Below are 16,316 nucleotides of genomic sequence, written 5' to 3'. Positions count from 1 at the left end.
AAAAAGAAAAGCAGAGTCATGTTATCCATCTATGAAGTTGTCTATCAACCGTGTAACGCTCGTAACTCTCCCAGAAGCAAGTCACTTTACTGATCCCCTGCAACTGCGAAAACCACAAAAGTAGGGGTGTAAAAAATCTAAAGAATTCTGTGTACGAATCCCTCTAATGAAACAAGCATAAAAATACAGATAAAAATTCATGCAATAACTTAAAGAAATATTATTACAATAGAAACATGGTTTAGATAAGCATTTAGAACATTCAACATGCAACAGGATATACTATCATGCATTCAATCATACAGGGCAAATACAGAAGCAAGTAAATATGCATGATCTAATGCATAACAGAAAAATACATGATGTCTATGCACATGCATGAATACTTTATTATTTTTTATCAAGTTCTCTTATTATATGCATACCCCTAATAGAATGCACACAATTTAAGTTCTTCTTTTTATTACCGTTGTTCGCGGGTACACCAAACAGGTAAAAAATTCCGAGGTCAAGTAGGGTTACCGAATCATCTTCGAAACATTAGACCTTCACATCTAAAGTCGGGACACTAAGGACCTCTACATCCAATAGTATCATTTTCTTGATATACTAAAACAACAGTTGTGTCTACACACCACCCCCAAGTAAAGTGACGAACTCTTCCTAAAATCGTGGTCAGGAGAAAGAACCTCAATATTGAGTTCAAGGGTAATCAATAGCGCATACAAAGTTTTTATATCCTCATGGTCCCCCAAAATCGAAACTCTAAGATTCTCATTCTAACGATGAAAGATCTAAGAACGTATATTACATTGTTTTTTTATTTATCTTGTTATTAAAGGTCAGTTATTTAGTTTGCAATTCAGCATGCAAAAGCAAAGGCACAAGCTCGTATATTCTCCTGCGAGAACCATCACGGGAGCACCGCTCACGGAAAAACATAGAATAGTGCAATACAGTGCAATAACATTAATGTAATTTTTGCGATGCATTTGAAATAAATAAAAGATGAGCAAAACCAAAGCTCGAGGCTTTCCAAACCTGCGATGATTCATTTCGATCATCGATGCATCATAAGCAAAAATCATAACAATATGCCATATATGAAATAAATCGCATGCTTTCCGAATGCACATTCATGTATGTGAATCTTTAATTATGAACATGAAACGTGGACACTCATAAGCATGTTTTTATTCAGTTCATATGCTAGTGACAAGTGCACATATTCGAGTCAACTGCATGATTCCATTCATTACGCATAATCATATCAATTGCATACTTTGATTGCGTACACAAATTCACATCAATGCATGCTTTTTTTGAGTGTACATATTCATTGCATACTTTCACTCAATACCCAAATTCACGTCAATGCGTGCTTTCTTTGAGTGTACATATTCATTGCATACTTTCACTCAATACCCAAATTCATGTCAACGCATGATTCCATTTAATGCATGTATTCACGTCAAAGGCATACTTCAATTCACATGTTCACGTCACATGAAAGCTTTCATTCATAAATCTCTTCACTTAAAACATGTGGCTACTTATGCTGTTATACATAGGCATCATAATCTAAAATTCAAGATTTACATATGCTCACAAAATACACATATAAATAACATTGCATTTGAGTATTGATCACTCAAAATTAATCAATCATAAGCATGCAAAAATTAATTTCTAGCATGCAGATAGCTGAGGCATTCACATCGAGCAAAATCTGGAATTTTAAAAACATACACAGCACATGATAAAAAAAAAATTGTAAACAAGAATCCAACTGTTTCCTTGCGACTTACAGTGTACAGTTGCGCTTAGAGTCTGTTTTGCTTTTGTTGAGTCTGATGTAAGCTGCCCGGTTCAGGTGAATCAATACCCCGAAGGGGCAGCCCGTATACTTGAACTGTAATGGCCTGCAGGCAAAATTGTAAATGAAGTAAATGCGTCGAGCTTTCTTTTGTTCACCCTCGTTGTGATTGCTTCTTGTGATTGCAATTTCTCTCCCTCTATTCTCTCTTGCTCTCTTGCACTCTGATTACAAGCTTCCGCGATCGGCAAGCGAGCTGACTAGTAAGCTTGCGGTGGTGAGGAAGGGTCGTCGCGCCGCGTTGGCCCATTGAAGGAAATAGGCCTGTGACAAGTGGTACCAAAGTCCGTTCTCGTGTTGGGGAAGGGACTCCGGAGTCGGTGTCGACAAACACGCCGACAGGCTGCGATTTGTGAGCAAGACATCGTGGCGCCTTATCAAAACTTGCGCAACACCAAAGGCAAGGCAGTTGCTGAAGCTAAGGAGATAGGTTCACCTCGGGGCCAAGAAGAGTTGGCTGCAACTGTTAACAAGCTGGTGGAAGAGATGACTTCGCATGAGGAAGTGATTTCACGCGCATGTGAATCATTCAATGGACTGAATGATGTGGTGGCGAGCCTGCAAGAGTAGGTAACCTTATTAATGGGGCAGGTCACTTCATTGACGACTACAGTGGCCGACTTGCAGACTGAAGTAGGGGAGTTTCAGTTGAAGAACCGTACGTTGTAGCGGACGGTGACCCTAAATGGCGGAAATTGTGAGAGGCCATCAAGGATTGATGTGCCAAGACCTGCAAAATTCAATGGTTCTCGTGACAACAAGGCCATTGAGAACTTCTTGTTCCAAGTAGAAGACTACCTGGATATCCAGAATGTGACCCTCGAAGATTTGAGGATTAAGGCTGCAGTGGCCTTACTTGATGGAGATGCTATCGCTTGGTGAAGGCGGAAGCGCAATGACATGGAGAGGGGTCAATGTGTGATAGACACCTTTGATGACTTCAAAATGGAATTACGCAACTACTTCATGCCAAGAAATACGCAAAGGCAGACTTACCGGATGGTTCGTGAGCTCAAACACACTGGTTCGTTGCAAGACTATGTCAGAACGTTCCAAAAGCTTATGTTGGAGATACCTAACATGCCAGAAGACGACATACTCAACCGGTTCATTGTGGGACTTCAGCAATGGGCACAGTCTGAAGTGGAAAGGAGCAACCCCCGTATTTTGGAAGATGCATATGTGGCGGTTGAGCGCTTAGTTGACACTCAGCGCAAGCCTTTCACCCCATCAACCAAAGTTGGGAAGAAGCCTGACCACGGAGGCAAGAAGGATGAGCAGCGTAATGATAAAGGTGAGGCGTCGACACGCCATCAATCCGAAAAAAAACAGAATTTCACAAAGCATAACAACAGCAACAAGGGTGCGGTTGTGACATGTTGGTTTTGCAGCGATAGACATATCGCTAGGCAGTGCCCAAAGCGCCTTGTAAAGGACGACGAGCAAGCCAATGCTGCACAGGAAGGATGCAGTGATACTGAATGCAGTGACACTGAGACCATGCAACCAAGGATGGGAGTCATGCGATCGATTAACGCAGCTAGAAGTTGCGCAGCTAAGAACATGCAGGTCAGTAAGGAACTTATGTACGTAAAAGTCATTATGAATGGAAAGTCTACTTCAACAATGATAGACTCTGGGGCTACACACAACTTTGTCTCGCGGAAAGAGGCAGAGCGGTTGGGCTTGAAAACTGGCCAAAGCAGAGGACTATCAAAACAGTAAACTCTGAGGCCAAGCTCATCCTTGGTGAAGCAAGAGATGTGGCTACTCAAGTGGGGAGTTGGGTCGGCAAAGCCAACTTCTCTGTGGTGCCCCTGGACGATTTCAAGGTGATTCTGGGTATGGAGTTTCTGCGAAGCCAGAATGTTATGATGTTGTCAAAGTTTAACATGTTGACGATCATGGGGTCAGACCTGTCCCACACAGTACAGTGACTTACGCAGAAAGGCAAGTCTTCAGTGTTATCGGCAATGCAACTGAAGAAGGGTGTCAGGCATGGGGAGCAGAAATTCTTAGTTGCAGTGCGTGCAGATGAAGGGAAGGTAGAAGCAGCAGTGTCGTTGATCCTAGCCCCACTATTGGAGGAGTTTCGGGGGGTGATGCCTCCGAAATTGCCAAAGCGTCTTCCGCCAAGACGTGAGGTCGACCACAGGATTGAGTTGACCCCAGGAGCGAAGCCTCCCGCAATGGTTCCATAGCGTATGGGGCCAGCTGAACTAAAGGAGTTGCGCATGCAGCTAGACGAGATATTGGACGCAGACATTGTTCATCCATCAAAAGCCCCATTTGGTGCCTCAGTCCTTTTTCAGATGAAACATGATGGCTCTAAACGGTTATGTGTGGATTACCGTGCTCTGAACAAGGTCACGGTGAAGAACAAGTACTCATTGTCATTGATAGCGGACTTGTTCGATCAGCTAGACAGTTCCCGTATCTTTTCCAAGCTAGACCTGCTATCAGGTTACTGGCAGGTGAGGATTGCCGAAGGTAATGAGCCGAAAACAACTTGCGTCACCCGCTATGGTGCTTACGAATTTCTAGTAATGTCATTCGGGTTGACAAATGCTCCAGCCACGTTCACGAGTTTAATGAACCAGATCTTCTACCCTTAAACAAGTTTGTGGTAGTCTACCTGGATGATATCGTGATCTACAACAGCAACATGGAGGAACATGTCGGGCACTTGCGAACAGTGTTTCAGGTGCTGAAGGAGAATGACCACTGTGTCAAACGAGAGAAGTATCTCTTCGGGCAGGAGGAGATCAGCTTCCTTGGCCACGTTATGGGGCGTGGTGTGCTGCGTATGGATGGGCAGAAGATAAGGGTCATCCAGGAATGGGTTCCGCCAAACAAAGTATCAGAATTGCGGTCATTCCTCGGTTTGGCAAAATATTATCGACGTTTCATCGAAGGCTATTCCCTCATTATTGCGCCCCTCACAGATTTGTTAAAGAAGAATCGGGTATAGCTCTGGACAGGAGTGTGCCAAGATGCCTTTGATGGCTTGAAGAAAGCCTTAGTGAGGGAGCAAGTGCTGCGACTGCTTGATCATTCGAGACCCTTTGAAGTCCACACGGATGCCTCAGACTCTGCCATTGGCGGAGTTATTATGCAAGATGGTCATCCGATCGCATATGAGAGTCGCAAGCTGAAAGATGCAGAGAAGCGTTACACAGTGCATGAACGTGAGATGACCGTCATTGTGTATTGCCTCAGGACCTGGCGGTACTACCTTTTGAGTGCTGAGTTCGTCGTCAAGATGGACAATGTGGCCACGAGCTATTTTCAGACGCAGAAGAAGTTAACGCCTAAACAAGCTCGATGGCAGATGTTTTTGGCTGAGTTTGACTTTGCCTTGGAGTACAAGGTTGGAAAGACCAATGTTGTGGTGGATGCCTTGAGCCGTAGGGCTGAACTGACAGTTGTGCACGCGGAGCCTTCTGAAGTGCACTTGGAGGGCGCATTGCTGAGCCGCATCCGTGAAGGTACGCAGCAGGATCCGACTGCACAACACCTTGTTTCTCTGACGCAGGCAGGGAAGACTCGGTGATTTTGGCTACAGGATGGCCTCCTCGTAACAAAAGGGGGACGCATCTTCGTACCGCGGTGGGGAAGCCTCCATCGAGAATTGCTTAAGCAGTGCCATGATACGCTATGGGTCGGCCATCCTGGTCAGGAGCGGACCTTAGCACTCCTTGAGCACGGCTACTATTGGCCGCAGATGAGGGACGATGTTGAGGGGTATGTGCGAACATGTCTCATCTACCAGCAAGATAAGGGGACAAACCAGAAGGCTGTCGATCTCCTTGAGCCTCTATCAATTCCAGAACGTCCTTGGGAAAGCATCTCTATGGACTTTATTGTTAGTCTGCCAAAGGTAGAGGGCCTCAGTTCTATTTTGGTCGTGGTGGATCGTTTCTCAAAGTATGTCACCTTCATCCCAGCTTCCAAGGAATGCCCTGCAAAGAAGACTGCAGAGTTGTTCGTAAAGCATGTGGTGAAGCACTGGGGCATACCAAAGAGCATTATGAGTGATCGTGATGCTCGCTTCACGGGCAAGTTCTGGCGTGAAATATTTCGGCTACTTGGCTCTGATTTGCTGTTTTCAACAAACTTTCATCCGTAGACAGATGTGCAGACAAAGCGCATCAACGGGATACTGGAGCAGTACCTTAGGCACTTTGTTAGTGTCAATCAGAAAAATTGGGTGAAGCTCCTTGATGTGGCACAGTTTTGTTATAATCTGCAGAAGAACGAGTCTTCAGGCCACAGCCCGTTTGAGATAGCCATGGGGCAGCAACCACTGACCCCGCACACTCTTGCCGTACAAGAAAAGGGAAGGTCATCTTTTGCCTATCAGTTTGTTCGCGACTGGCACGAGCAAAATGAGTTGGCGAAGGTATTCTTACAAAAAGCGGCAAAGAGAATGAAGAAGTGGGCAGACAAACACTGTCGGCCCGCAGGGTTCCAAGTTGGGGACCAAGTGTTGGTGAAGCTATATCTTGGTCGCACAAGCATCTTCCGCGGGCGGCACCGCGGAGTACTCAGAAAGTATGAGGGACCCTTCACCATCAAAAAGAAGGTGGGCAAGCTGGCATACAAGCTGGACTTGCCCCCAGACTTCAAGGTGCACCCGGTGTTCCACGTGTGCAACCTCAAGCAGTTCCATCCAGATGATGGAGACCCGGAACGCAGTGTGCCACAACGCGCTCCCATCATGTAGAGGGCCCCGACAGCACAACGGGCCGAGAAGCACCTCAGTCAGATCCTTCGGCACAAGGTCAACTACTCGGGGCAAGCGAAGAAATACGTGGTGCAGTAGGAGGAAACAGCGGAACCAACGTGGGAGCCTGTATTTCGAATGAACAGTCGCTACCCGGCTGAAGTCAGGGCTTACCACGAAACAGATGGCGCCGAGGACGGCGCATGATTTGAAGGGGGGAGCATGTTCCCTTGCGACTTACAGTGTACAGTTGCGCTTAGACTCTGTTTTGCTTTTGTTGAGTCTGATGTAAGTTGCCCGGTTCAGGTGAATCAATACCTCGAAGGGGCAGCCCGTATACTTGAACTGTAATGGCCTGCGGGCAAAATTGTGAATGAAGTAAATGTGTTAAGCTTTCTTTTGTTCACCCTCGTTGTGATTGCTTCTTGTGATTGCAATTTCTCTCCCTCTATTCTCTCTTGCTCTCTTGCACTCTGATTACAAGCTTCCGCGACCGGCAAGCCAGCTGACTAGTAGGCTTGCGGCGGTAAGGAAGGACCGTCGCGTCGTGCTGGCCCATTGAAGGAAATAGGCCCATGATATATATATATATATATATATATATATATATATATATATATATATATATATATATATATATATATATATTATACATGACCCAGTCGGTTGGGTCAGTTTCCCAGTCCAGTCGGCTGGGGCTGACTGCCCACGGCTTAGCCAACTGCAGGTCGGCTGGGCCCAATACTTTAACAAATTAAAAAAAAATGTCCAGTCGGCTGCACCCACCCGACCCAGTCGACTAGGTCAGCCCTATCCCAGCCGACTCAATCGGCTTGGGTTGGCTGCCCTACAGCAACAAATATGTGTGCTTTTTTTCTGAGCTATGTGTGAACCGTGCGTGATTACATGAATAAAAAAAAACATGTTGTGAACTTGATCACGTTCACATATGCTCACAAAACGAAACAAAACCTATGCATGTTCAGAAATATAACATAAGCAATAAGCTTATTTGAGAATACATATTCAAGAAAGCATGCATATTCATCTTTTTCCATAAGCATACCATTATATATATATATATATACACTTTTTCTGGAAAATACACGCATACTAAATAGTTTCAACATATATTTTCATGCATCTATCCAATCCATATCATGATCCATCCATAGAAATCGATATTTTTCAACGAGAGCCCTAAAAGAAGCACTCTTACCACCAATAAAAATTCTGTTATAACATGCACAAAAAAAAAAATCATCGAAAAGATAAAATAAATCAAGAATACAAATATGGAGGAAGATCCGTGAATCATCCTCCTTGTATTTTTGAGAAAACAATCCTATAAACGTTTTCCATGGATTTTCATCCAAGATAATGCATAAAAATCGAACCGGCATTCGATTTCTCACTTGAATCCAAACGAGGAGACCCGTACCTTTGCGTGAATCGAGAAAAAAAAAACAAAATCAATGGTGGAAAACACGAATAATCAAAGAAGGAAGCCCTCTTCTTCTTCCTCTCTTTTCCTCTTCTTTTCTCTCTTTCTCTCTCTCTTCCTCTCTTTCCCCTTTTTCTCTCTTCTTTTTTATTTTACTATTTATAAGCAAATAGGGGGGGATACCACCACCGCCACCACCACCACCACCCCCGCCTTCTCCAGCCCATTCTAAATGGGTTGGAGAAGAAAGAGTTCTCTCTTCTAAGAACTCCTCTCCTAAGGGTTTCTCGAAAATTTCGGAACTCTTAAGTTGACTTTTCAAAATTTTATTTTATTTGGAACTCTTTGATTCTCAAACCTTCTTAGATCCTTCTAGAAGTATTCAAGGGCTCTATTAAGAGTCCTAACCAAACCTCAAAATAAATTTTCGGAATTACATTAAATTAATTAATTATTTATTTATTTATTTATTTAATGTTAATTATTAAATAATTTTTTAAAAGCTTCCAAAAATTACCAAAATTAACTTAGGAGGCTTTTTAACATTAATAAACACTAATTTAAAGGTTTTTGATGAATTTAAAGTTGACAAAATTGTTGGGCATGGATTTGGATTTGGATCCAAGATACAAATTCATCTCAAAAATCCAAATGGGTCTTGAGTTGGATCAAATCCATATTAATTTGGATCAAATCCATCAGATCCGGTCTGATCCAAATCCAAACCGACAAACTGCTTAATTTTTGAAAAAATATGATTTTCGGGTCAACCGAAACTCGAATTCAGAAAAGTAAAACATCGTTGCGCTCAGAATTTCGAGACACATCGAGCGACATATTACACGAATATCAAATTTTGAATTTCGCCCAAAAATAACTTGAATTTCACTTAAATTTAAAGGCCGAAAATAAAACTCTTTCTTATGCTTCGAGTGGCTCGCCTCGGCCTTGCCGATGAGACCTAAGCTCAGCCCAGACTCAAAAACATTGATCCAGTGTTATTAAAAACGCGCCTCAAGGGGCAAAAAGCGCCTCAAGGCGAGATGCGCCTCAAGATGAGGGGCATATGCCTCATTGCTTTTGGTCAAATAAGGGTCAAAACCCTTATTTGACCAAAATTTAGGGCTTAAACCCTTTTATTTTGTTGGTAGATCTCACACAGCCTCTCTCTCTCGTCTCTCACTCACCCTCTCTCTCTCTCTCGTCTCTCATGGAGCCTCTCTCTCTCGTCTCTCAAGCAACCTCTCTCTCGTCTCTCACGCAGCCTCTCTCTCGTCTCTCACCGAAAACTGGTATTGTCTCTCTCTCATCTCTCATTTTTTTTTCACATGCAGTCTTAGCGTAAGTTGATGATTTCAGAAACTTTGGAGAGAAGTTTTTTTTACAATTTTCAATGTTTAGAGTCTACGTGTGGAAAAAAAACATGTGAACTTTTATAAGACTGCATTCATACGATAACATGTGAACTTCTCTCATTTTTTTTTTCACACACATGTTGATGATTGTGCTTTGCAATTTTGTTCTGAATCTGGTGCTCTGTAAATTTACCCTACTTTTCCTTAAATATGAAATGATGCAACAAAAGCTTAAAGTTTCTAACGTTACACACTTGCAATTTAGTCAATATCAAAAGAAAAATATATATTAGACTGGTCATAGCCTGTTCCATTCAAGAAAGTCAGATTATGTGAACTCTATTGTGTGTGCTTGTGCACGTAAGTCTCAAGCTACCCTTATCGCTCATTCTTTTGTCTTTCTATTCCTCCAAATTTTGAACTTTTTCTGTTGGCAATGCAAAATGAGAACTTGTCATTTGTCTGCCTTCATGCTGCTTAAGCAGTAAAAATGAGTCAGTTGACTGATGAAATACAAATTAGTATGCGCTATTGAATATTTACTTTGTAGATTATTACAATTTATGTAGTATGAATTTAATGATTGATGAATATTATTGTGTTGTATGACTGACTATTTGTTTGTTTATTCTTTCTAAAACCATTATCACAGTTTAAACCTTTTTTTTGGGTAACTTTCAGTCATAGTCATGTCTTGGTTGTCAGTAAAATCTTTGTTCTTGGGATATTATAAGCTTTTAGATAAATCTTGGCAAAAATCTCTATACTAAAAAATACAATATAACAATAATAGTAAAATAAGTAGGTTTCAGTAATTTTCTTTTCAATAATGTAAAGAGAACACAGAAAATTTCTTACAAATAAAAATAGAAACTAAGAGTACTTGTATTTAAGATATAGAAAGCATAAGCAAGGAAAAGTTTTGTAAATATAGTGATAAATATCAGGGTATTTTAGAAATGTTTTAAACTTTTAAAAGTTTTAAGCTTTTAGAAGTGATAATTTTTTTATTTATTTATAATTTTAGATATTTTTTATAGTTTTTTTAAGTTTAAATTTTTTTTTAGGCTTACGCTTTACGCCTCGCCTTAAATTTTGGTGGAGCGCCTCAACGCTTTTCACAACACTGCATCGATCTAAAATCGAGGCTCAAACGATTTTTCTCCCAGACTTAACCAAATTTTTGCAAAATCTTATAAAATGACTAAGTACGAAAATACGTGATATTACAACTGAAGGCATGACCCTCATACAACATAACTATATCATTGATGTTCTCTACAAGGCAGGTATGAAAGATTGTAAACCTCTAAACACACCCACTGTACTTCATCAGAAACTCAGTTCCCAAGATGGAGAATTGTACAAGGACCCTACAAGATATCACAGGATAGTAGGGATGCTTCAATATCTCACTTTCACTCGGCTTGATATTGTCTACTCAGTTAATCAAGTATCTCAGTTCATGCATGAGCCACATGTTGGGCATATGGAAACTGTTAAACATATTCTTCGGTATTTGAAGGGAACTATTGGAGATGAGGGAACTATTGGAGATGACGGAAATGTATAGAAAGTGTAAAACCCAGTTAAAAAATCGGGCCCGGGTCGGATCTAGATCCGACCCGGATCCAAGCCCGTCATGGGCTGACAGTGGACCGTCCGGGGACTGTCGGGGGACGCCCTCCCCCCTTTGTCTTTAAAAAGATGCAAGGGGGAAGGGGGAAGCATCCAAAGCTTTTCCCCCTGTCTCCTCTCTCTTTCCCGCTTGACTCCCCCTCTCACCTTTTTTTTTTCCTCCTCTTCTCCTCCTTCCCAGTGAACCCCCTTTTTCTCTTTATCTCTCGTCTCCCTCTCCTTCCCTCTTGCGCGTCTGACGACACTGACGTCGGCCACCACCGTCTGGCGACCTCCTCCCCCAGGTACGTCTCCTCTATTCCCATCTTCTTTCCCCCCATCTCCTTCTCTCGCTCTGCCCTCTATCTCAGCAGGCCGGCGGAAGGGGTCAGACCCCCCCCCCCCCCCCCTTCCGTCTGTCTTGGAGTTTTCAGCAGGGGCCCCTACTTCATTTTTCAGAATCCGGCAAAGGCCAATGGCCCCTGCCCTGATATTTTTGAAGTCGGTAGGGGCCATTGGCCCCTGACTCTTCCTTTTCAAGAACCACAGGGGCCTTTGGCCCCTACGACCCCCCCCCCCCCTCTTTTATTTTCTACAGCAGTCGATGTCCCTGCCCCTCTTTTTATTCCAGCAGGGGCCGATGCCCCTGCCCCTCTTTACATTATAGCAGGGGCCAGCCCCTGCCCCTCTTTTTAGCCAGCAGGGGTCGTCGACCCCTGTACCTTTTTTAAAAAAAAGCTGGCAAGGGACATCGGCCCCTGCCCCCTCTTCTACAAAGGCTCCTACCCCGTTCTTTTTCAAAGTCGACAGGGACCATTGGCCCCTGCCTTGTATTTTTGAGAGGTCGGGCCTTCTCCCAGCTCTCTGTTCCTCGTTTCCTAGATTGTTAATCTTCGCGCATTTATAGCTGCGCAACGGATCCTGTTTGTGCCCCGCGACCTGAACCGGCGATCACTAACGCTCGCAGATGTCTTCTTTCTCGCAATACCCCGAGGTAGGGAAAGTTGCACAAAGACTTAAATAATTGAATCGAGCTTAAATAATTAAAGATCGAAAAGACTTAATTATATATTTATATATATACGTATATAAGTATGCATTTAATTCAAGGACGCAATTTCGCGATCCTTTCCCTTTGCTTTAGCATTTCCTGTTTCCTGTTTGTCACCGCGCTTTGCGCCCAGGCTTTTGCTTTTGCTTTTGCATTTACTGCTTTTTGTCTTTTGCTCAAGGACGCGGTTTCACAATCTTTGTCCTTTGCTTCCGCATTTTCTGTTTTCTGTTTGCCACCACGCTTTGCGCCCAGGCTTTTGCTTTCGCATTTACTGCTTTTTGTTCTTTTGCTCAAGGATGCGGTTTCGCGATCCTTATCCTTTGCTTTCGCATATCCTGTTTTTGTCATTTTGCTTTACCGTCGCGCTTCGCACCCAGGCTCTTGCTTTTCGCATTACTGTCTTTCGTTTTTGCCTTGCCATCGCACATGTGTTTCCCTGTTGCATTCTTCACGTACAATTCCATGGTTATGACCTCATGGAATGTGCTTCGGCCTCCACCACTCTCGCTCTCGCAACCGTTTTGGATTTGAGGCTTAAACGACGTAACCTCGAAGTTAATTGGGTCCTTTACGAGGTTCTCAGTTCTTCGATTGTGCAGTTCTGCCGATAAATTTTGAGCTTCCTTTTGAGTGATGCCTATTATATCTAAGCCTCCTCGACTCAGCGTATTCTAGAGTACCTTTTCTACTAGTTCGTACACCCGATATGTTTTAGGAAATCCTTGATCTGGGGTAAGATCAAGCTGATGGACGGGGGGGTTCTTTTGCAAAACCCGTTTATCGAGACCAGTGTCGAGACTTGCGTAGCATGCAAACACTGCGTTCTCAAATGCGAGATTCGAGAAAATCGCATGTCATATGTAGGCAAGTTGTTGATCGTTTCGAAAGATTTAGAATGTTAAAATAAGTTTTTAAAACATTATATCTTTGTGAAACACACTGTTGAGGCTCCTATTGAGGACCTATATCCCTTTCCTCGTAGCGTACTCTTGGACATGCGAGGCATGTTAGTACTACAACGATTGGAGGAGATGGTCTTATGACCTCGATTAGTGCTTTATGCACACTACTAAAAACGCATAAAGTGGGATCACCTTCACAGGCAAAATGCTCATTTGGTCAAATGACCAAAGCATATAGAATGGGTCGGCAATTAATTTACCCCTGACGCACTCATTCGCTTCTTGTAGTCTATCAAGGGAGAGGACGGATCGGTACACACACTCCAATGGACAGGTTGTTAACAATCACCCACGGGCAAAGATCTGACTTCCCCACAGTCATTTGAGTTAGAGGATGGGACTACCAGACATTATCCTATGTGGTAGATCACATGGACTTCTGCAGAAGTAAGGATGCATCCGTTGCCACTTTCCAGCCTTTGGGGAATCCTCTCTCGGTTGAAAGTTGTCTCCTTTGGAGCGGACTCAACTAGCTATTTGGGTTATTCAAAATATATGGAATAATACACGGCCGAACTAGTCTCAACAGTTTCTACGATTCGTGTCTGCGTGTACCGCAGGCCAGCTAATATCGAAACTTAAATTAACATGTTCACACTTGATAAATTGTGTTGTGTTAACTTTAGCACAAGACTTGCTTAGTTGTTCTGTAACGCCCCAAATTTCAAACTTGCGAACCTTTTCAGAAAAACAGGCAAGAGACTAGAAATATATCTTTCCTTCAGAGTTTGTTTATGAAATCAGCGGAAGATTTTTCTTTTGATAAATCATAAGGCAAGCTGAACACTTTGGGCACGTTAGCTAAAAGAACCAAAATTGGCAAGATTCGGATATCCTAAGGGAAATCCAATACAAACCCAAGCGTCCAGGACGCGAGCTAAGAACAGGAAGAAGAAGTCTTGAAGCCATCTTGCAATCGCGCCATCGCCCGTAGTGTACCTAATCATCACCTGTACCCATAGAATGGGTTAGTTTCACGAAAAACTAGTAGGTGCACAAGAGAGACTAACAGGGAACTGAATTAAGTACATTTAATTCAGTAGGCTACGCAGTTTAAAGCAGATATGCAGTTAAACAGGTAAGCAATGCAAGCAGGTGATTAGTGCAAACGCGTAAGTAGTACAAGCGAATAAGTAGTGCAAGCGAGTAAGGCGTGCAAGCGAGTCAGCAGTGCAAGCGCGTAAGCAATGCAAATGCGTAAGTAGTGCAAACAGTAAGCAGTTCAAAGCAAGTAAGCAGTGCAATTAACAAACGCAGCATACGATTCAATTGATCGTAGGTTGTGAACCACCACGCAACTAGCTTGTTCTCGTTCCTAGAACAAGGTCACAACATCTAATCACCATCAGGACATCGTTTGTCGCTCACTACTTCTAACAAACGCGTTGTCCTGAACAACCTTAATCTATTCTCATCTCTCAAAACCTTACGCGGTCAACTGCCACATGTTATGACTCACTAAGGCGTCATACTTTCTCAGAAAAGCTCACCCTTCCGTAGAAGGTCCAAGACATAAACACTAAGTCAAATCGCTAACGATCTGACTCTCATATCTGAGTCCTGCATGTAATCATGCTAAAACAGAAAGCCGAAACTATGAATTCATAGTTGGCTATCACAAACAATCTCAGAAGATCATCACAGCTCACCATAACTTTTTATGGTAAGCAAATACACACGATCCACATCGGATCGCTCGGTCCGAGAGATATACGACCTGACAAGGAATTACCGCCCTAGAGGGTATACCTGATCTTTGACCCTACACTTCCTCACAGGAGTTCACCGACTTCGCGGTTACCCGTTCGTGGACAGTGTACATCCTCACAGAGATTCTACTACTCTAGTCGAGTCACCTGATCTTGATCATACATACCCCCACAGCGAAACCTTTGGGAAGCGGGTCCCCAACAAATGTCATACCCAATGAAAATCATTACGATACACGCATCAACACAAAAGACCGCTCTCAGAGTCGATAGCCACTAATACAAACAACAAGATCAACGTCGGATCACCTGCTCTGGAAAATGTATAACCTCACAAGGAATTCCGCCCTAGATGGTATACCTGGTCTTGGACCATACACTTCCTCACAGGAGTTCACTGTCTTTGCGGCTACCCATTCGTGGACAGTGTACATCCTCACAGAGAATCTACCACTCTAACCGGGTACCTGGTCTTGATCATACACGCCCTCGCAGATAATCCTTTGGAGATCAGGCCCTCGACAGAGACCCCACTCAGTGATACATGCATCAATAATCGATTGCTCTAAACCATTGACCGCCTCAGAGTCAGTAGCCACAATATGGGCATAAGCATGCATATCAACAATATGCATTGTATCACTTCACATAGAAGCATATAATCCTACGCATCGTGTTATTGCCACAAGGAATATTGCAATCCTCAAATAGGCCCTCAAAGCATGTGTAAACGACAAATGAGAACGCACAGATATGGCAATTTAGTTGATTCTATGGGCAAAGGGTAACTAACTCTACCCGCCAGCCAAACAAAACAACTGAATAAGACAAGCACTCATAACAATTCTCGTAAAACATATAATTACCATAAAATGGCTCAGTCCATCAACAAGTAATTAAATTAATCGTAAGACATAAACCATTCATAAGCAATCATACGGCAACAGTTATATCACAATATGTAAGCAGCTTATAAGACAAGCAGCAACATCAATCCTAGTTACCACCAGTTCGTAGATTACGAGCTGTATGTAATCACATCAATCATAAGAGATGCAAGCCAACAAGTGCTACGCTACAATAAGCACCCAACAGTTCGACCAAGGGATAAAGCAAGTCACATGCTAATATGTACCAACTGGCATAATGCTATTATTATAAGCATTTAACTAGTATGAGAAGCTTCTTATTACTCCGCAAAGAACTGCATAAGCAGTTTAACCAACTAAAGTAACGCTTTGACAGGCGTGCACAGCTCAACGAGTATCATACTGAACTATCGAGCCAGCAAGCGAATTAGTAGTGCAAGCGAATTAGTAGTGCAAGCGAATCCGTAGTACAAGCGAAGCAGTAGTGCAAGCGAATCTCACGACTCAACGACCAATGTGAACAGACCTTATGTTTCGATAATTACGAACATGCGGGTACGCGCAGGCAAAACGTAAAACTAACTGATACTAGTTCGGGCGTCTGTTATTCTATGTATTTTCAATAACCCGAATAGCTAGTTGAGTTCGCTCCAAAGGGACGGCTTTAGCCGAGAGAGGATTCCCCAAAGGAGGCTGTGCCACGG

At 43.0% G+C, this 16,316-nt stretch overlaps 1 protein-coding gene across 3 annotated transcripts in view; it reads right to left on the bottom strand.

Moving 5' to 3' along the window:
* The window catches only part of LOC149820846 (Pseudouridine synthase family protein), a 134,030-nt gene that overhangs the window by 48,919 nt on the left and 68,795 nt on the right, over positions 1-16,316 (bottom strand). The window lies entirely within an intron of this gene.

The sequence above is a fragment of the Nuphar pumila genome, chromosome 12 (assembly GCF_984573655.1).
Source record: "Nuphar pumila chromosome 12, dmNupPumi1.hap1.1, whole genome shotgun sequence".
NCBI classification, from domain to species: domain Eukaryota; kingdom Viridiplantae; phylum Streptophyta; class Magnoliopsida; order Nymphaeales; family Nymphaeaceae; genus Nuphar; species Nuphar pumila.
Note: the sequence above shows the minus strand (reverse complement) of the source record. Positions and strands in the feature narration are given on the sequence as shown.